General features: G+C 52.2%; 1 protein-coding gene across 2 annotated transcripts in view; it reads left to right on the top strand.

The window, feature by feature from the left end:
* LOC139249760 (guanine nucleotide exchange factor VAV3-like) overlaps window positions 1-21,196 on the top strand; it is a 197,619-nt gene that overhangs the window by 46,376 nt on the left and 130,047 nt on the right. The window lies entirely within an intron of this gene.

Raw genomic sequence — 21,196 nt, 5'->3', positions numbered from 1 at the left:
ACTCTGTCTCTCTCGCTCTGTTTCTCGCTGTGTCTCTCGCTCTCTGTCTGTCTGTCTCTCTCTCTCTCTCTCTCTCTCTCTCTGTCTCTCTCTCTCTGTCTCTCTCTCTCTCTCTGTCTCTCTCTCTCTCTCTCTCTCTCTCTCTCTGTCTGCTTTTAATTATTTAACTGAAAAGCAATCACTGCCCTGAAGCGTCAGTGTACAGGATGTGACTGCGTTAAGGCACAACCCGTGTCCCAACTCTTGGCGTTACTGCAACATTTCCATTTTAATCATTCCAGATGGACAGAATTGAAAAGCAGAGCAGTTACATTAAACTTGTACGGAATCTTGTTTAGACCACACTGGCAGTTCAAAATCATGAGGGGTCTGCACAGAGTAGATCGAGAGAAACTGTTCCCATTGGTGGAAGGGTCGAGAACCAGAGGACACAGATTGGCAGAAGAAGCAAAGGCGACACGAGGAGAAACGTTTTTACACAGCGAGTGGTTAGGATCTGGAATGCACGGCCTGAAAGGGTGGTGGAGGCAGACTCTATCACGGCTTTCAAAGGGAATTGGATAAGTACAGGGCTATGGGGAAAGGGTGGGGGAATGGGACTGGCTGAGGTGCTCCTGCAGAGAGCCGTCATGGGCTCGACGGGCCGAATGGCCTCCTGTGCTGTAACCGTTCTCTGATTCTACTGTGAACAGTTTTGGTCTCCATATTATCAAAATAATGTAGGGGCAATCGAGAAGGTGCAAAAATGATTTACAAAGATGATACCAGAACTAAGAACTTATAACTATCAGAAAAGATTGAACAGATGGGGTCTCATTTCTCTCGAACACAGAAGGCTGAGGGGTGACTTGATAGAATTCTTCTAAATTATGGAAGGGTTTGAAAGGCTGGACGTAGAGAAGATGTTTCCCCGTGTGGGGGAGACCAGAACTCGAGGCCATCAATATCAGACAGTCACCGATAAACCCAATGGGGAATTCAGGAGAAACCTCTTTACCCAGAGAGCGGTGAGAATGTGAAAGTCACTTTGGGAACAGTAGCACAGTGCTCCTGTTACTGCACCAGTAATCCCAATCCCGAGGCCGGGATTAATGATCTGGTGGACGCAAGTTCAAATCATACCACGGCAGCTGGGGAATTTAAATTAAGTTAATTAAATAAATCTGGATTAAAAAGCTAGTCTCAGTAATGGTGACCATGGAACTACAGGATTGTTGTAAAAATCCATCTGGTTCACTGATGTCCCTTTCGGGAAGGAAATCTGCCGTCCTTACCCGGTCTGGCCGATATGGGACTCCAGACCCACAGCGATGTGGTTGACTCTAACTGCCCTCTGGCCCAGCGAGACACTCCGTTGTAAGAAACCGCTACAGAAAACAATAATAAGAATAAAACCGGACGGACCATCCGGCATCGACCTCGGCCCGGGCTATGGACACGACAACGGCACACCCAGCCCAGTCCACCCGGCAAAGTCCTCCTCACCAACATCTGGGGATTGTGCCACAGTCGGGAGAGCTGTCCCACAGACTGGTCACACCACAGCCCGACATAGTCATACTCACAGAATCATACCTTTCCCACTGTCCCAGACTCCCCCATCACCATCCCCTTCCCTGGCTATGTCCTCTCCCACCGGCAGGACAGACCCACCAGGGGAGGTGGCTCAGTGGTATACAGTGTGGAGGGAGTGGCCCTGGGAGTCCTCAACATTGACTCCGGACCCAGGAAGTCTCACGGCTTCAGATCGAGCATGGGCGAGGAAACCTCCTGCTGATTACCACCTCCCGCCCTCCCTCAGCTGATGAATCAGTACTCCCCCATGGTGAACACCTCCGTAACATCGCCCGTCTCCGCCCCTGCCTCAGCTCATCCACTGCGGAAACCCTCATCCATGCCTTTGTTACCTCCAGACTTGACTATTCCACTCACTCCTGGCTGGCTTCCCACGTTCCACCCTAGTTAAACTTGAGGTCACCCAAAACTCAGCTGCCCGTGTCCTCACTCACACCCAGTCCCACTCACCCATCACCCCCTGTGCTCACTGACCCCGTGTCCTAACTCACACCAAGTCCCGCTCACCCATCACCCCCTGTGCTCACTGCCCTGTGTCCTAACTCACACCCAGTCCCATTGACCCATCACCCCCTGTGCTCACTGCCCCGTGTCCTAACTCACACCCAGTCCCACTCACCCATCACCCCCTGTGCTCACTGCCCCGTGTCCTAACTCATACCCAGTCCCACTCACCCATCACCCCCTGTGCTCGCTGCCCCGTGTCCTAACTCACACCCAGTCCCACTCACCCATCACCCACTGTGCTCACTGCCCCGTGTCCTAACTCACACCCAGTCCCGCTCACCCATCACCCACTGTGCTCACTGCCCCGTGTCCTAACTCATACCCAGTCCCACTCACCCATCACCCCCTGTGCTCACTGCCCCGTGTCCTAACTCACACCCAGTCCCACTCACCCATCACCCACTGTGCTCACTGCCCCGTGTCCTAACTCAAACCCAGTCCCGCTCACCCATCACCTACTGTGCTCACTGCCCCGTGTCCTAACCAACACCCAGTCCCACTCACCCATCACCCACTGTGCTCACTGCCCCGTGTCCTAACTCACCAAGTCCCGCTCACCCATCACCCCCTGTGCTCACTGCCCTGTGTCCTAACTCACACCCAGTCCCGCTCACCCATCACCCACTGTGCTCACTGCCCCGTGTCCTAACTCACACCCAGTCCCACTCACCCATCACCCACTGTGCTCACTGCCCCGTGTCCTAACTCACACCCAGTCCCGCTCACCCATCACCCACTGTGCTCACTGCCCCGTGTCCTAACTCATACCCAGTCCCACTCACCCATCACCCACTGTGCTCACTGCCCCATGTCCTAACTCACACCAAGTCCCGTTCACCCATCACCCCCTGTGCTTACTGCCCTGTGTCCTAACTCACACCCAGTCCCGTTCACCCATCACCCCCTGTGCTCACTGCCCTGTGTCCTAACTCACACCCAGTCCCGATCACCCATCACCCCCTGTGCTCACTGCCCTGTGTCCTAACTCATACCCAGTCCCGATCACCCACTGTGCTCACTGCCCCGTGTCCTAACTCGCACCAAGTCCCACTCACCCTTCACCCCCTGTGCTCACTGCCCCGTGTCCTAACTCACACCGAGTCCCGCTCACCCATCACCCCCTGTGCTCACTGCCCCGTGTCCTAACTCACACCGAGTCCCACTCACCCATCACCCCCCGTGCTCACTGCCCCGTGTCCTAACTCACACCGTGTCCCGCTCACCCATCACCCCCTGTGCTCACTGCCCCGTGTCCTAACTCACACCGAGTCCCGCTCACCCATCACCCCCTGTGCTCACTGACCGTGTCCTAACTCGCACCAGGTCCCGCTCACCCATCACCCCCTGTGCTCACTGCCCCGTGTCCTAACTCACACCGTGTCCCGCTCACCCATCACCCCCTGTGCTCACTGCCCCATGTCCTAACTCACACCGAGTCCCGCTCACCCATCACCCCCTGTGCTCACTGACCGTGTCCTAACTCGCACCAGGTCCCGCTCACCCATCATCCCCTGTGCTCACTGCCCCGTGTCCTAACTCGCACCGAGTCCCACTCACCCATCACCCCCTGTGCTCACTGCCCCGTGTCCTAACCCGCACCGAGTCCCATTGACCCATCACCCCCTGTGCTCACTGCCCCATGTCCTAACTCACACCAAGTCCCACTCACCCATCACCCCCTGTGCTCACTGACCGTGTCCTAACTCGCACCATGTCCCACTCACCCATCACCCCCTGTGCTCACTGACCATGTCCTAACTCACACCAAGTCCCACTCACCCATCACCCCCTGTGCTCACTGACCTGTGTCCTAACTCACACCCAGTCCCACTCACCCATCACCCCCTGTGCTCACTGACCCCGTGTCCTAACTCACACCAAGTCCCACTCACCCATCACCCCCTGTGCTCGCTGCCTCGTGTCCTAACTCACACCCAGTCCCACTCACCCATCACCCCCTGTGCCCCGTGTCCTAACTCACACCCAGTCCCACTCGCCCATCACCCCTGTGCCCCGTGTCCTAACTCACACCCAGTCCCACTCACCCATCACCCCCTGTGCTCACTGCCCCGTGTCCTAACTCACACCCAGTCCCACTCACCCATCACCCCCTGTGCCCCGTGTCCTAACTCACACTCAGTCCCACTCACCCATCACCCCCTGTGCTCACTGACCTACATTGGCTCCCGGTTAAGCAAAACCTTGATTTCAAAATTCTTATCCTTATTTTCAAATCCCTCCATGGCCCTCGCCCCTCCCTATCTCTGTAATCTCCTCCAGCCCCACAACCCCCCCGAGATGTCTGCGCTCCTCTAATTCTGGCCTCTTGACCATCCCTGATTATAATCGCTCCACCATCGGTGGCCGTGCCTTCAGCTGCCTGGGCCCCAAGCTCTGGAACTCCCTCCCTAAACCTCTCCGCCTCTCTCTCCTCCTTGAAGATGCTCCTTAAAACCTAGCTCTTTGACCCAGCTTTTGGTCACCTGCCCTAATTTCTCCTTATGGGGCTCGGTGTCACATTGTGTTCTGTCACTCCTGTGAAGCGCCTTGGGATGTTTTACTATGTTAAAGGTGCTATATAAATACAGGTAATTATTGTTGTGAGTACAAAAGACGAGGCTGAAGAGTTTACAACCATCTTCAGCCAGAAGTGCCAAGTGGATGATCCATATCGACCTCCTCCTGAGTCCCCACCATCACAGAATCCAGTCTTCAGCCAATTCGAATCACTCCACGTGATATCAGGAAACGGCTGAGCTCACTGGATACAGCAAAGGCTGTGGGTCCCAACAATATCCCGGCTGTTGTGCTGAAAACTTGTTCTCCAGAACTAGCCGCGCCTCTAGCCAAGCTGTTCCAGTACAGCTACAACACTGGCATCTACCCCACAATGTGGGAAACTGCCCAGGTATGTCCTGTCCACAAAAAGCAGGACAAATCCAATCCGGCCAATTACCACCCCATCAGTCTACTCTCAAACATCAGCAAAGTGAAGGACGGTGTTGTTGACAGTGCTATCAAGTGGCACTTACTCACCAATAACCTGCTCACCGATGCTCAGTTTGGGTACCGCCAGAACCACTCGGCCCCAGATCTCATTACAGCCTTGGTCCAAACATGGACACAAGATCTGAATTCCAGAGGGGAGGTGAGAGTGACTGCCCTCGACATCAAGGCAGCATTTGACCGAGTGTGGCATCAAGGAGCCTGAGTAAAACTGAAGTCAATGGGAATCAGGGGGAAAACTCTCCACTGGCTGGAGTCATACCCAGCACAAAGGAAGATGGTTGTGGTGGTTGGAGGTCAATCATCTCAGCCCCAGGACATCGCTGCAGGAGTTCCTCAGGGCAGTGTCCTCGGCCCAACCATCTTCAGCTGCTTCATCAATGACCTTCCCTCCATCATAAGGTCAGAAGTGGGGATGTTCGCTGATGATTGCACAGTGTTCAGTTCCATTCACAACCCCTCAGATAATGGAGCAGTCCGTGCCCACATGCAGCAAGATCTGGACAACATTCAGGCTTGGGCTGATAAGTGGCAAGTAACATTCGCACCACACAAGTGTCAGGGAATGACCATCTCCAACAAGTGAGAGTCTAACCACCTCCCCTTGACATTTAACGACATCACCATCGCTGAATCCCCCACCATCAACATCCCAAACCCACGACCTCTACCCCCTAGAAGGACAAGGGCAGCAGGCGCATGGGAACACCACCACCTCCACGTTCCCCTCCCAGTCACACACCATCCTGACTGGGAAATATATCGGCCATTCCTTCATCGTTGCTGGGTCACAATCCTGGAACTCCCTCACTAACAGCACTGTGGGAGCACCTTCACCACACGGACTGCAGCGGTTCAAGAAGGCGGCTCACCACCACCTTCTCGAGAGAATGGTTGCATTGTAGTTATGTTACGGGACCAGTAATCCAGAGGCCGGGACTAATGATCCAGAGATGTGAGTTCAAATCCCACCTAATTTAATCAATCTGGAACAAAAAGCTATTCTCAGTAATGGTGACCATGCAACTACTGGATTGTTGTAAAAACCCGCCTGGTTCACTGATGTCCTTTAGCGAAGGAAATCTGCCGCCCTTACCCGGTCTGGCCCATATGTGACTCCAGACCCACAGCGATGTGGTTGACTCTTACCTGCCCTCTGAAATGGCCTGAAGCCAAATTTACATCTCCTGAAATTGCAGTCAACCCTGCAAAGTCCTTCTCACCAACATCTGGGGACTTGTGGCAAAATTGGAAGAGCTGTCCCACACATTAGTCACGGAACAGCCTGACATTGTCATACTCTCAGAAACATATATTTTTCCAATGTCCCAGACTCCTCCCTCACCATCCCTGGATATGTCCTGTCCCACCGGCAGGACAGACCCACCAGGAGTGGCAGCTCAGTGGTATACAATCTGGAGAGAGCGGCCCTGGGAGTCCTCAACATTAACTCCGGATTCCATGAAGTCTCATGGCTTCAGATCAAGCCTGGGCAAGGAAACCTCCTGCTGATTACGAATTGGGAATTTGGAAAGAGGGGGATGGAGTTGTTGCTTTTTGCCTACACTACTTGTAGAGCTTTGTGCGACAGGTAGATGTGTAGCGGTCGAAATTCCCCTGTTTAGCAACACCCGTTAGAGCCTCCAGGGAGCCCGAAACAATTCTCACTCGGGACGGAGGGGGAGGCCTACCAGCTCCCGCGAGCCGTGTCCACGCCAGCCTTGGGGGTCACGAACCAAGCGACATCGGCTCTCAAGTTAAAGGGGGGTCGGAAGCGCCCTGTGCCGCCATATTGCCGGTTTGGCCCAACTTCATCCTCTGTTGCGTGGTCCAGGCCACCATCGTGCAGCCCCGGTTGCCCAGTGGAGGCCATCAAAGACCCCACAGAATGCACAGCGCCCCCCCCCCCCCAGAACCAAGTTGCACTTTCTCCTTAACTGGTCGGAGACCATTTTCATCAACCCGCAATCCTAGATAAACCACCTCACACTGTATGAATGTACATATACTCCTCTTCCGCTTCAGATTATGGGCATTGAACCGTCTGAATACTTCAGAATACTGTCTGAATACTTCTGAGATCTCCATGTTTTCTCTCTGTGCCGGTGACTATCAACACATCATCTTGATTGAACAAACAGTGATTGATTCCCTGCAACGTCTTGTCCATATTGCCTTCTTAGCTTAATAGCCGTTAATCACTCTCAATAATTGCTTTTCAATTACTTTAAATGGCTTTCCACAAGCTCTTTTTGTCAGTTCAACATTGTTCTGTACCAACAAAAACAGTAGTACTGCCAGACGCTCATTCGGGACTCACGCTGCCGGTATATCTCCTTGCTGTGATCCACTTGCATTTGCCTTCACATTAAAGGAAATTCCACCAACATTTCTTCCTGAAGAATCTCCCATTCTCGTCGCCATTTTGTGATGTATTTGCTTCATGGGTTCTTTACTGCAGAATTCATAGCGACACATCGCTATTAAAAACTAGTTGGTTTATTAGCAAAGGTTTAACAATCACACTACACATTACCTGTTCAACTATTTTAGTTGTGTACTTAAAACAAATGCCCCCTGCAAGGGGGGGTCACACTCCAAAATACTTTTTTTTTCCAGTGCCCTTTTCTTTTGGGGGAGGGGGGGTTTAGGGTACTAAAAAGAGAAAATATACGTGCCCCCTGGCTAAAAGTGGGGGGGAAACACTAAAACCGGCAAATTAAACAAATTAAACTTTAAACTTAAATGATCAAATTAAAATGTGGTTGCCGGGGATGATGATGCACTCCAGGCCCTCCGGCGCCCACCTCTCGCGGAAGGCCGCGAGCGTACCGGTGGACACCACGTGCTCCATCTCCAGGGACACCCCGGCTCGGATGTAACCGCGGGAGAGAGGCAGGCACCAGGCCCACAACGACCTGCCTCATCGTGGATCACCCGAACTCAACTGGCTGGGGTTTTATTGAGTCTTGTGAACATCACGTGACTGGCTAAGCCACTCCCAACTCAACAGCTCAACCAACCTGTGAGCATCCTCACGGGTGCGGACATTACAGAGGCCATTCAAGTGGGGAGAGTGAAAGGGAATGTAGCTGTGGTAGGGGACAGGATGGTCTGAGGGATCGATACTGTTCTCTGCAGCCATGACGGGGAGCTCCAGAGGTTGTGTTGCCCGGTGCCAGGGTTAAAGACATCTCCTCGTGGCTGGAGAAGGACTTGGAGTGGGAGGGGGAGGATCCAGTTGCCATGGTCCATGTAGGAACCAATCACATCGGTAGAATTGGAATGAGGTTCAGCTGAGGGAGTTTGAGGAGTTGGAGACCAAATTAAAAAGCAGAACCTCAAAGATAACAATCTCTGGATTGTTACCTGAGCCACACACCAATTGTTATAGGGATAAGCAGATTAGAAGGTTAAATGCGTGGCCCAGAGAGTGGTGTGAGAGGCTGGGGCTTGCTCCGTGGGCCACTGCCACCAGTACTGGGGTAAGAGGGAGCTGTTCTGTCGGGACGGGCTTCACTTAAACCGGGCTGGGACTGGGGTCCTGGTGATTCGAATAACCAGGGCAGTAGTCAGGGCTTTAAACTGATGAGGGGGCTGTGGGGAGGGGGGAGGGGGGAGAGGGGAGGATTGAGGAAAGAGTAAATTTAAAAGCAGCAAGAGAAATGTCGAGGCTCGAGAGCAGGGTTTGGGGTAAAAGTAACCAGAGTGGGTCAGGAAGGGTCAGCGAGAGTAACAAAGGTCAAAGGGCATCACTGACTGAGGTGACATCAGAGAAAATAGAAAAAAGCCAAAGCTGAAGGCATTATATCTGTACGAAGCAGGCGCAACAAAATAAATGTATTAATAGCGCAGATAGAAATGAATAGGTTTGATCTAATATCCATTACGGAGACGTGGTTGCAAAGTGACCAAGATTGGGAACTTAATATTCCAGGATAATTAACTTTTCGAAGAGATAGGCAAAAAGGGGGATGGGCAGCCCTGATAATAAAGGATGGGATACAGACAGTACAGAGAAAGGATCTGAGCTCGGAAAATCAGGACGTGGAATCAGTTTGTGTGGAGTAAGAAACTGCAAGGGGCAGGAAACATTGGTGGGAGTTGTTTATAGACCCCCAACAGTCGTGGTAATATAGGGCAGAGTATAACTCAGGAAGTTAGAGGCGCATGTATCAAGGGTAATACGGTAATTATGGGGGACTATACTCTACATGTAGATTGGGCAAACCTAATATGTAGTAACAGTGTGGAGGATGAGACAGTTTACAAGATAGTTTTCTAGATCAGTATGTTGAGGAACCAACTATAGAACAGGCTATTTTAGATCTAGTATTGTACAATGAGAATCAGGTTCATTAATAACCTTGTAGTACAGGGGCCTTTAGGGAAGAGTGACCATAATATGATAGAAATTTACATAAAGTTTGAAAGTGATTTAGTTAAATTCGAAACTAGGGTCTTAAATCTAAGCAAAGCAAACTATGTTGGTGTGAGGGGTGAGTTGGCTAAGGTAGATAGGGAAACTACATTAAAAGGTATGACGGTAGACAAGTAATGGCTTGTGTTTAAAGAATTAATACATAATTTACAACAAATATACAATCATTTAAAGCCCAAAAATCATACAGAAAAAGTGGCCCAGTCATGGCTAACAAGAGAAGTTAAATATAGTCTTAGATCAAAGGAAGAGGCTTATAATGTTGCCAAAAAGAGCTGTAAGCCTGAGGATTGAAAGGAATTTAGAATTCAGCAAAGGAGGGCCAAGAAATTGATAAGGAAAGGGAAAAATAGATTCTGAGTAAATTAGCAAGAGACATAAAAACAGATTGTAAATGTTTCTCTAGGTATGTAAATAGGAAGCGATTCGTGAAAGTAGACACGGTCCCATTAGAGGCAGAGCCAGGAGAAATGATAATCGACAATAAGGAAATAGAGACATTAAACAAATACTGTGTATCTGTGTTCATGGTAGAAGATACAAAAAACATTCTGGAGAGAATGGGGAACCAAGGGTCTGGAGAGAATGAGGAACTGAAAGAAATCAGTATAAGTAATGACATGGTACTGGAGAAATTAGTGAGACTAAGTGGCAACAAGTCCCCTGGACTTGACAACCTGCATCCTCGGGTTTTAAAAGAGGGAGTTGCAGAGATAGTGAATTGCAGAATACTTTAGATTCTAGAACAGTCCCCAAGAATTGTCGAGGAAGAGAAAAAACAGGGAACTGTAGATCAGTTTCCTGGCATCAGCAGTAGGTAAATACTAGAGTTTATTGCTCGGGGCACGGTAACAGGAAATCATAATCTGATTCAGCAGTGTCAGCATGGTTTTATGAAAGGGAAATCGTGTTTGACAAATCTTGTCGAGTTTTTTGAAGCTGTAACCAGGAGGATGGATAAGGGGGAACCAGTGGATTTTGTTTATTTGGATTTTCAGAAAGCAGTCGATACGGTGCCATACGAGGTTTGCCAGGCGCAAGAGTTTTCAGGACATTCGCTGGGCAAGAGATGGGTAAATCCCGCAATCTTGCCCCTGCGAATGTCCTGGCTGTGGGGATACGGAGGATCAGTTAAGCCAGAGCATTACACATTGCACGCCGAAAACCGGCTTTTGCGATGCCTTCCTGGGTCCGTATACACCCCTTGCACATCCCGTATGCACCCCGCGCATACCCCATACGCACCCCGCGCATACCCCATACGCACCCCGTACGCACCCCGTACACACCCCGTACACACCCTGTGCACACCCTGTACACACCCCGCACGCACCCCATACACACCCCGCACGCACCCCATACGCACCCCATACGCACCCCGTACACACCCCGTACACACCCCGCACGCACCCTGTACACACCCTGTACACACCCCGTACACACCCTGTACACATCCCGTACGCACCGCACGCACCCCATACGCACCCCGCGCATACCCCGTACGCACCCCATACGCACCCCATGCGCACCCCATACGCACCCCATACGCACCCCATGCACACCCCGTACACACCCTGTACGCACCCCGTACGGACACGGGGAGGTCGGGATTTCTGGGCCGCAAAATTCTTAAGGGGCTTGAGAGGGTTAATGCTGAGAAGATGTTTCCCCCCGGGCTGGAGAGTCGCGAACATGGGGTCACAGTCTCAGGATAAGGGGTCGGCCATTTAAGACAGAGATGAGGAGAGATTTCTTCACGCAAAGGGATGTGAATTTTTTGGAATTCTGTGCCCCAGAGGGCTGTGGATGCTCAGTCATTGAGCATATTTAAGACAGGGGTCGATAAATTTAAGGAATTAAGGGATTATGGGGATAATTCAGGAAGGTGGAGTTGAGGTAGAAGATCAGCCATGATCGTGTTAAATGGCGGAGCAGGCTCGAGGGGCTGAATGGACGACTTCTGCTCCTAATTCTTATGTTCTTATTTTGACAGTGGGCAATGTAGGTGGCCTTGGTGATAAGAACATAAGAAATAGGAGCAGGAGTAGGCCATACGGCCCCTCGAGCCTGCTCAGCCATTCAATAAGATCATGGCTGATCTGAACATGGACTCAGGTCCACTTCCCCGCCCACTCCCCATAACCCCTTTTTCCCTTATTGATTAAGAAACTGTCTATTTCTGTCTTAAATTTATTCAATGACCCAGCTTCTACAGCTCTCTGAGGCAGCGAATTCCACAGATTTACAATCCTCTGAGAGAAGAAATTTCTCCTCATCTCAGTTTTAAATGGGTGGCCCCTTATTCTAAGATCATGCCCTCTAGTTCTAGTCTCCCCCATCAGTGGAGACATCCTCACTGCATCCACCTTGTCAAGCCCCCTCATAATCTTATATGTTTCGATAAGATCACCTCTCACTCTTCTGAATTCCAATAAGTAGAGGCCCAACCTACTCAACCTTTCCTCATAAGTCAACCTCCTTATCCCTGGAATCAACCGAGTGAACCTTCTCTGAACTGTCTCCAAAGCAAATATATCCTTTCACAAATATGGAAAACAAAACAGCAGTATTCCAGGTGTGGCCTCACCAATACCCTGTATAGCTGTAGCAAGACTTCCCTGCTTTTATAGTCCATCCCCTTTGCAATAAAGACCTTCCTGATCACTTGCTGTACCTGCATACTATCCTTTTGTGTTTCTTGCACAAGTACCCCCAGGTCCCGCTGTACTGCAGCACTTTGCAATCTTTCTCCATTTAAATAATAACTTGCTCTTTGATTTTTTTTCTGCCAAAGTGCATGACCTCACACTTTCCAACATTATAATCCACCTGCCAAATTTTTGCCCACTCACTTAGCCTGTCTATGTAATTTTGCAGATTTTTTGTGTCCTCCTCACACATTGCTTTTCCTCCCATCTTTGTATCATCAGCAAACTTGGCTACATTACACTCAGTCCCTTCTTCCAAGTCGTTAATATGGATTGTAAATAGTTGGGGTCCCAGCACTGATCCCTGCGGCATCCCACTAGTTACTGGTTGCCAACCAGAGAATGAACATTTATCCCAACTCTCTGTTTTTTGTTAGTTAGCCAATCTTCTATCCATGCTAATATATTACCCCCAACCGCAAGAACTTTTATTTTGTGCAGTAACATAGAAACATAGAAACATAGAAAATAGGTGCAGGAGTAGGCCAATCGGCCCTTCGAGCCTGCACCACCATTCGATAAGATCATGGCTGATCATTCCCTCAGTACCCCTTTCCTGCTTTCTCTCCATACCCCTTGATCCCCTTAGCTGTAAGGGCCATATCTAACTCCCTTTTGAATATATCCAATGAACTGGCATCAACAACTCTCTGCGGCTGGGAATTCCACAGGTTAACAACTCTCTGAGTGAAGAGGTTTCTCCTCATCTCAGACCTAAATCGCCTACCCCTTATCCTAAGAGTGTGTCCCCTGGTTCTGGATTTCACCAACATCGGGAACAGTCTACCCACATCTAACCTGTCCAGTCCCGTCAGAATCTTGTATGTTTCTATGAGATCCCCTCTCATCCTTCTAAACTCCAGTGAATAAAGGCCCAGTTGATCCAGTCTCTCATCATATGTCAGTCCAGCCATCCCAGGAATCAGTCTGGTGAACCTTCGCTGCACTCCCTCAATAGCAAGAACGCCCTTCCTCAGATTAGGAGACCAAAACTGAACACAATATTCCAGGTGAGGCCTCACCAAGGCCCTGTACAACCGCAATAAGACCTCCCTGCTCCTATACTCAAATCCCCTAGCTATGAAGGCCAACATACCATTTGCCTTCTTTACCACCTGCTGTACCTATATGCCAACTTTCAATGACTGATGTACCATGACACCCAGATCTCGTTGCACCTCTCCTTTTCCTAATCTGCCACCATTCAGATAATATTCTGTCTTTGCTTTTTTGCCCCCAGAGTGGATAACCTCACATTTATCCACATTATACTGCATCTTCCATGCATTTTCCCACTCACCTAACCTGTCCAAGTCACCCTGCAGCCTCTTAGCGTCCTCCTCACAGCTCACACCGCCACCCAGTTTAGTGTCATCCGCAAACTTGGAGATATTACACTCAATTCCTTTCATCCAAATCATTGATGTATATTGTAAATAGCTGGGATCCCAGCACTGAGTCCTGCGGCACTCCACTAGTCACTGCCTGCCATTCTGAAAGGGACCCGTTTATCCCGACTCTCTACTTCCTGTCTGCCAACCAGTTCTCTATCCACATCAGTATATTACCCCCAATACCATGTGCTTTGATTTTGCACACCAATCTCTTGTGTGGGACCTTGTCAAAAGCCTTTTGAAAGTCCAAATACACCACATCCACTGGTTCTCCCTTGTCCACTCTACTCGTTACATCCTCAAAAAGTTCCAGAAGATTTGTCAAGCATGATTTCCCTTTCACAAATCCATGCTGACTTGGACTGATCCTGTCACTGCTTTCCAAATGTGCTGCTATTTCATCCTTAATAATGGATTCCAACATTTTCCCCACTACTGATGTCAGGCTAACTGGTCTATAATTACCTGCTTTCTCTCTCCCTTCCTTTTTAAAAAGTTATATTGCATTAGCTACCCTCCAATCCATAGGAACTGATCCCGAGTCGATAGACTGTTGGAAAATGATCACCAATACATCCACTATTTCTAGGGGCACTTCCTTAATACTCTGGGATGCAGACTATCAGGCCCCGGGGATTTATCGGCCTTCAATCCCATCAATTTCCCTAACACAATTTCCCGCCTAATAAGGATATCTTTCAGTTACTTCTTCTCACTAGACCCACTGTCCCCTGGTACTTCCGGAAGGTTATTTCTGTCTTCCTTCGTGAAGACAGAACCAAAGTATTTGTTCAATTGGTCTGCCATTTCTTTGTTCCCCATTATAAATTCACCTGAATCCGACTGCAAGGGACCTACGTTTGTCTTCACTAATCTTTTTCTGTTCACATATCTATAGAAGCTTTTGCAGTTAGTTTTTATGTTCCCGGCAAGCTTCTTCTCGTACTCTATTTCCCCCCCTACTTAATTAAACCCTTTGTCCTCCTCTGCTGAATTCTAAATTTCTCCCAGTCCTCAGGTTTGCTGCTTTTTCTGGCCAATTTATATGCCTCTTCCCTGGATTTAACACTATCCTTAATTTCCCTTGTTAGTCACGGTTGAGCCACCTTCCCCATTTTATTTTTACTCAAGACAGGGATGTACAATTGCTGAAGTTCATCCATGTGATCTTTAAATGTTTGCCATTGCCTATCCACCGTCAATCCTTTAAGTATCATTTGCCAGTCTATTCTAGCCAATTCATGCCTCAAACCATCGAAGTTACCTTTCCTTAAGTTCAGGACCCTAGTTTCTGAATTAACTGTGTCACTCTCCATCCTAATAAAGAATTCTGCCATATTATTGTCACTCTTCCCCAAGGGGTCTCGCACAACAAAATTGCTAATTAGTCCTTTCTCATTACACAATACCCAGTCTAGGATGGCCAGCTCCCTGGTTGGTTCCTCAACATCTTGGTCTAGAAAACCATCCCTAATACACTCCAGGAAATCCTCCTCCACCGCATTGCTATCAGTTTGGTTCACCCAATCAATATGTAGATTAAAGTCACTCATGATAACTGCTGTACCTTTATTGCATGCATCCCTAATTTCTTGTTTGATGCTGTCCCCAACCTTACTACGACTGTTTGGAGGTCTGTACACAACTCCCACTAGCGTTTTCTGCCCCTTGGTATTCCCAGCTCCACCCATACAGATTCTACATCGTCCAGGCTAATGTCCCTCCTTACTATTGCAATAATTTCCTCTTTAACCAGCAATGCCACCCCACCTCCTTTTCCTTTCTGTCTATCCTTCCTAAATGTTGAATACCCCTGGATGTTGAGTTCCCAGCCTTGGTCACCCTGGAGCCATGTCTCCGTAATCCCAATTCCATCATATCCGTTAACTGTTATCTGCGCAGTTAATTTGTCCACCTTATTCCAAATACTCCTCGCATTGAGGCACAGAGCCTTCAGACTTTTTAACACAGTTTGCCCCTTTAGAATTTTGCTGCAATGTGGCCCTTTTTGCTTTTTGCCTTGGGTTTCTCTGCCCTCCACTTTTACTTTTCATCTTTCTACCTTTTGCTTCTTCCCCCATTCTACTTCCCTCTGTACCCCTGTATTGGTTCCCATCCCCCTGCCTTATTAGTTTAACTCCTCCCCAACAGCACCAGCAAACACTCCCCCTAGGACATTGGTTCCGGTCCAGCCCAGGTGCAGACCGTCTGGTTTGTACTGGTCCCACCTCCCCCAGAACCGGTTCCAATGTCCCAGGAATTTAAATCCCTCCCTGCTGCACCACTCCTCAAGCCACGTATTCATCTGAGCTATCCTGCGATTCCTACTCTGACTAGCACGTGGCACTGGTAGCAATCCTGAGATTACTACTTTTGAGGTCCTACTTTTTAATTTAGCTCCTAGCTCCCTAAATTCGTCTCATAGGATCTCATCCCTTTTTTTTACCTATATCGTTGGTACCAATGTGCACCACGACAACTGGCTGTTCACTCTCCCTTTTCAGAATGCCCTGCACCCGCTCCGAGACATCCTTGACCCTTGCACCAGGGAGGCAACATACCATCCTGGAGTCTCGGTTGCGGCCGCAGAAACGCCTATCTATTCCCCTTACAATTGAATCCCCTATCACTATCGCTCTCCCACTCTTTTTCCTGCCCTCCTGTGCAGCAGAGCCAGCCACGGTGCCATGAACTTGGCTGCTGCTGCCCTCCCCTGATGAGTCATCCGTCTCAACAGTACTCAAAGCAGTGTATCTGTTTTGCAGGGGGATGACCACAGGGGACCTCTGCACTACCTTCCTTGCACTGCTCTTCCTGTTGCTCACCCATTTATTATCTGGCTGTTTACCCTTTACCTGCGGTAAGACCAACTCACTAAACGTGCTATTCACGTCATTCTCAGCATCGTGGATGCTCCAGAGTGAATCCACCCTCAGCTCCAATTCCGCAACGCGGTCTGTCAGGAGCTGGAGGCGGATACATTTCCCGCACATGTAATGGACACTGAAAGCGTCCCTGACTTGCCACATAGTACAGGATGAGCATAACACGTGTCCGAGCTCTCCTGCCATGACTTAATCCTGAGATAAACTTAATTTGGCAACAACAATGCTAAAAGGTTACTTACTGATATAGAAGAGAAAAAGAAAAATTACTTATCAATCACCAGCCAATCACTTACCCCCTTGGCTTTTAGTGGCACCTTGTCAAATGCCTTCTGGAAGTCCGAATACACCACATCCACTGGTTCCCCTTTATCCATCCTGTTCGTTACATCCTCAAAGAATTCCAGCAAATTTGTCAAACATGACTTCCCCTTCATAAATCCATGCTGACTCTGCCTGACCGAATTTTGCTTTTCCACATGTCCTGCTACTGCTTCTTTAATAATGGACTCCAACATTTTCCCAACCACAGATGTTAAGCTAACTGGTCTATAGTTTCCTGCTTTTTGTCTGCCTCCTTTTTTAAATAGGGGCGTTGCATTTGCAGTTTTCCAATCTGCTGGGACCTCCCCAGAATCCAGGGAATTTTGGTAAATTACAACCAATGCATCCACAATCCCTGCCGCTACTTCTCTTAAGACCCTAGGATGCAAGCCATCAGGTCCAGGGGATTTATCTGCCTTTAGTCCCATTATCTTACTGAGTACCACCTCCTTAGTGATTGTGATTGTGTTAAGTTCCTCTCCTCCTATAGCCCCGTGACTGTCCACTGTTGGAATATTATTAGTGTCCTCTACCGTAAAGACTGATACAAAATATTTGTTCAGAGTTTCTGCCATCTCCATGTTCCCCATTACTAATTCCCCGGTCTCGTCCTCTAAGGGACCAACATTTACTTTAGCCACTCTTTTCCTGTTTATATACCTGTAAAAGCTGTTGCTATGGAGAGCATATGGGGTCAGGAGCTCATCTCGGGGTCAAATACGTGGGCAAAAGCTGTGAACTGGCGGTTTCAGCCTCAGGCATTCGGCAGGGGACAGATGGAGTTGGTGGCGAGGGAATAGAGTTTGTGGGCGGGACCGATATTTAGCTGGAGGGAATGAGTCCTCTTCTAAAGGGGTGAAGGGTGGATTGTTTGAGGAGAAGGGTGTTGATGGGGAAGGGGACAGGACCTGAGAAGAGGGAACGTCTAACATGGGAGTCAGGAAGAGAAAAGCTCTCATTACACGTTGTGTGTCCTAACTCACACTGAATCTCGCTCACCCATCACCCCCAGTCCCGCTCACCCATCGCCCCCCCAGTTCCTCTCACCCATCGCCCCCCCAGTCCCGCTCACCCATCACCCCCAGTCCCGCTCACCCATCGCCCCCAGTCCCGCTCACCCATCGCCCCCCCAGTCCCGCTCACCCATCGCCCCCCCAGTCCCGCTCACCCATCTCCCCCAGTCCCGCTCACCCATCACCCCCAGTCCCGCTCACCCATCGCCCCCCCAGTTCCTCTCACCCATCGCCCCCCCAGTCCCGCTCACCCATCACCCCCAGTCCCGCTCACCCATCGCCCCCAGTCCCGCTCACCCATCGCCCCCCCAGTCCCGCTCACCCATCGCCCCCCCAGTCCCGCTCACCCATCTCCCCCAGTCCCGCTCACCCATCACCCCCAGTCCCGCTCACCCATCGCCCCCAGTCCCGCTCACCCATCACCCCCAGTCCCGCTCACCCATCTCCCCCAGTCCCGCTCACCCATCACCCCCAGTCCCGCTCACCCATCACCCCCAGTCCCGCTCACCCATCGCCCCCCCAGTCCCGCTCACCCATCACCCCCAGTCCCTCTCACCCATCACCCCCAGTCCCTCTCACCCACCACCCCCAGTCCCGCTCACCCATCTCCCCCCCAGTCCCACTCACCCATCGCCCCCCCAGTCCCACTCACCCATCGCCCCCAGTCCCGCTCACCCATCGCCCCCCCAGTCCCGCTCACCCATCTCCCCCAGTCCCGCTCACCCATCACCCCCAGTCCCTCTCACCCATCACCCCCAGTCCCTCTCACCCATCACCCCCAGTCCCTCTCACCCATCACCCCCAGTCCCGCTCACCCATCTCCCCCAGTCCCTCTCACCCATCACCCCCAGTCCCTCTCACCCATCACCCCCAGTCCCGCTCACCCATCGCCCCCAGTCCCGCTCACCCATCACCCCCAGTCCCGCTCACCCATCTCCCCCAGTCCCGCTCACCCATCACCCCCAGTCCCGCTCACCCATCGCCCCCCCAGTTCCTCTCACCCATCGCCCCCCCAGTCCCGCTCACCCATCACCCCCAGTCCCCCTCACCCATCACCCCCAGTCCCCCTCACCCATCGCCCCCAGTCCCGCTCACCCATCACCCCCAGTCCCGCTCACCCATCACCCCCAGTCCCCCTCACCCATCACCCCCCCAGTCCCCCTCACCCATCACCCCCAGTCCCTCTCACCCATCCCCCCCAGTCCCGCTCACCCATCTCCCCCAGTCCCGCTCACCCATCACCCCCAGTCCCGCTCACCCATCCCCCCCAGTCCCCCTCACCCATCACCCCCAGTCCCGCTCACCCATCACCCCCAGTCCCCCTCACCCATCGCCCCCAGTCCCGCTCACCCATCGCCCCCAGTCCCGCTCACCCATCGCCCCCCCAGTCCCGCTCACCCATCTCCCCCAGTCCCGCTCACCCATCGCCCCCCCAGTCCCGCTCACCCATCACCCCCAGTCCCTCTCACCCATCACCCCCAGTCCCCCTCACCCATCACCCCCAGTCCCGCTCACCCATCTCCCCCAGTCCCGCTCACCCATCACCCCCAGTCCCGCTCACCCATCTCCCCCAGTCCCTCTCACCCATCGCCCCCCCAGTCCCTCTCACCCATCACCCCCAGTCCCTCTCACCCATCACCCCCAGTCCCTCTCACCCATCACCCCCAGTCCCTCTCACCCATCACCCCCAGTCCCGCTCACCCATCACCCCCAGTCCCTCTCACCCATCACCCCCAGTCCCGCTCACCCATCACACCCAGTCCCTCTCACCCATCACCCCCAGTCCCGCTCACCCATCGCCCCCAGACCCTCTCACCCATCACCCCCAGTCCCTCTCACCCATCACCCCCAGTCCCTCTCACCCATCACCCCCAGTCCCTCTCACCCATCACCCCCAGTCCCTCTCACCCATCACCCCCAGTCCCTCTCACCCATCACCCCCAGTCCCGCTCACCCATCACCCCCAGTCCCTCTCACCCATCACCCCCAGTCCCTCTCACCCATCACACCCAGTCCCTCTCACCCATCACCCCCAGTCCCTCTCACCCACCACCCCCAGTCCCTCTCACCCATCACCCCCAGTCCCTCTCACCCATCACCCCCAGTCCCTCTCACCCACCACCCCCAGTCCCTCTCACCCATCACCCCCAGTCCCTCTCACCCATCACCCCCAGTCCCCCTCACCCATCCCCCCCAGTCCCCCTCACCCATCCCCCCCAGTCCCCCTCACCCATCACCCCCAGTCCCCCTCACCCACCACCCCCAGTCCCTCTCACCCATCCCCCCCAGTCCCCCTCACCCATCACCCCCAGTCCCCCTCACCCACCACCCCCAGTCCCTCTCACCCATCACCCCCAGTCCTGCTCACCCATCCCCCCCAGTCCCTCTCACCCATCACCCCCAGTCCCCCTCACCCATCACCCCCAGTCCCCCTCACCCATCACCCCCAGTCCCCCTCACCCACCACCCCCAGTCCCTCTCACCCATCACCTCCAGTCCCTCTCACCCATCACCCCCTGTGCCCACTGACCCATCACCCCCAGTCCCCCTCACCCATCACCCCCTGTGCCCACTGACCCATCACCCCCAGTCCCTCTCACCCATCACCCCCAGTCCTGCTCACCCATCCCCCCCAATCCTGCTCACCCATCACCCCCAGTCCCGCTCACCCATCACCCCCAGTCCCTCTCACCCACCACCCCCAGTTCCTCTCACCCACCACCCCCAGTCCCTCTCACCCACCACCCCCAGTCCCTCTCACCCACCACCCCCAGTCCCTCTCACCCATCGCCCCCCAGTCCCTCTCACCCATCACCCCCAGTCCCTCTCACCCATCGCCTCCCAGTCCCTCTCACCCATCACCCCCAGTCCCTCTCACCCATCGCCCCCCAGTCCCTCTCACCCATCACCCCCAGTCCCTCTCACCCATCACCCCCAGTCCCACTCACCCACCACCCCCAGTTCCTCTCACCCACCACCCCCAGTCCCTCTCACCCACCACCCCCAGTCCCTCTCACCCACCACCCCCAGTCCCTCTCACCCATCGCCTCCCAGTCCCTCTCACCCATCACCCCCAGTCCCACTCACCCATCACCCCCAGTCCTGCTCACCCATCCCCCCCAATCCTGCTCACCCATCGCCTCCCAGTCCCTCTCACCCATCGCCTCCCAGTCCCTCTCACCCATCACCCCCTCTGCTTGCTGACCTATATTGGCTCCTGGTTCAACAATGCCTCCATTTGAAAATTCTCATCCTTGTTTACAAGTCCTTCCATGACCTCTCCCCTTCCTATCTCTGCAATCTCCTTCAGCCCCACAATACCCGCTCCCACCCCCACCCCTGC

The sequence above is a fragment of the Pristiophorus japonicus genome, unplaced genomic scaffold (genome assembly GCF_044704955.1).
Source record: "Pristiophorus japonicus isolate sPriJap1 unplaced genomic scaffold, sPriJap1.hap1 HAP1_SCAFFOLD_331, whole genome shotgun sequence".
Classification (NCBI taxonomy): domain Eukaryota; kingdom Metazoa; phylum Chordata; class Chondrichthyes; family Pristiophoridae; genus Pristiophorus; species Pristiophorus japonicus.
Note: the sequence above shows the minus strand (reverse complement) of the source record. Positions and strands in the feature narration are given on the sequence as shown.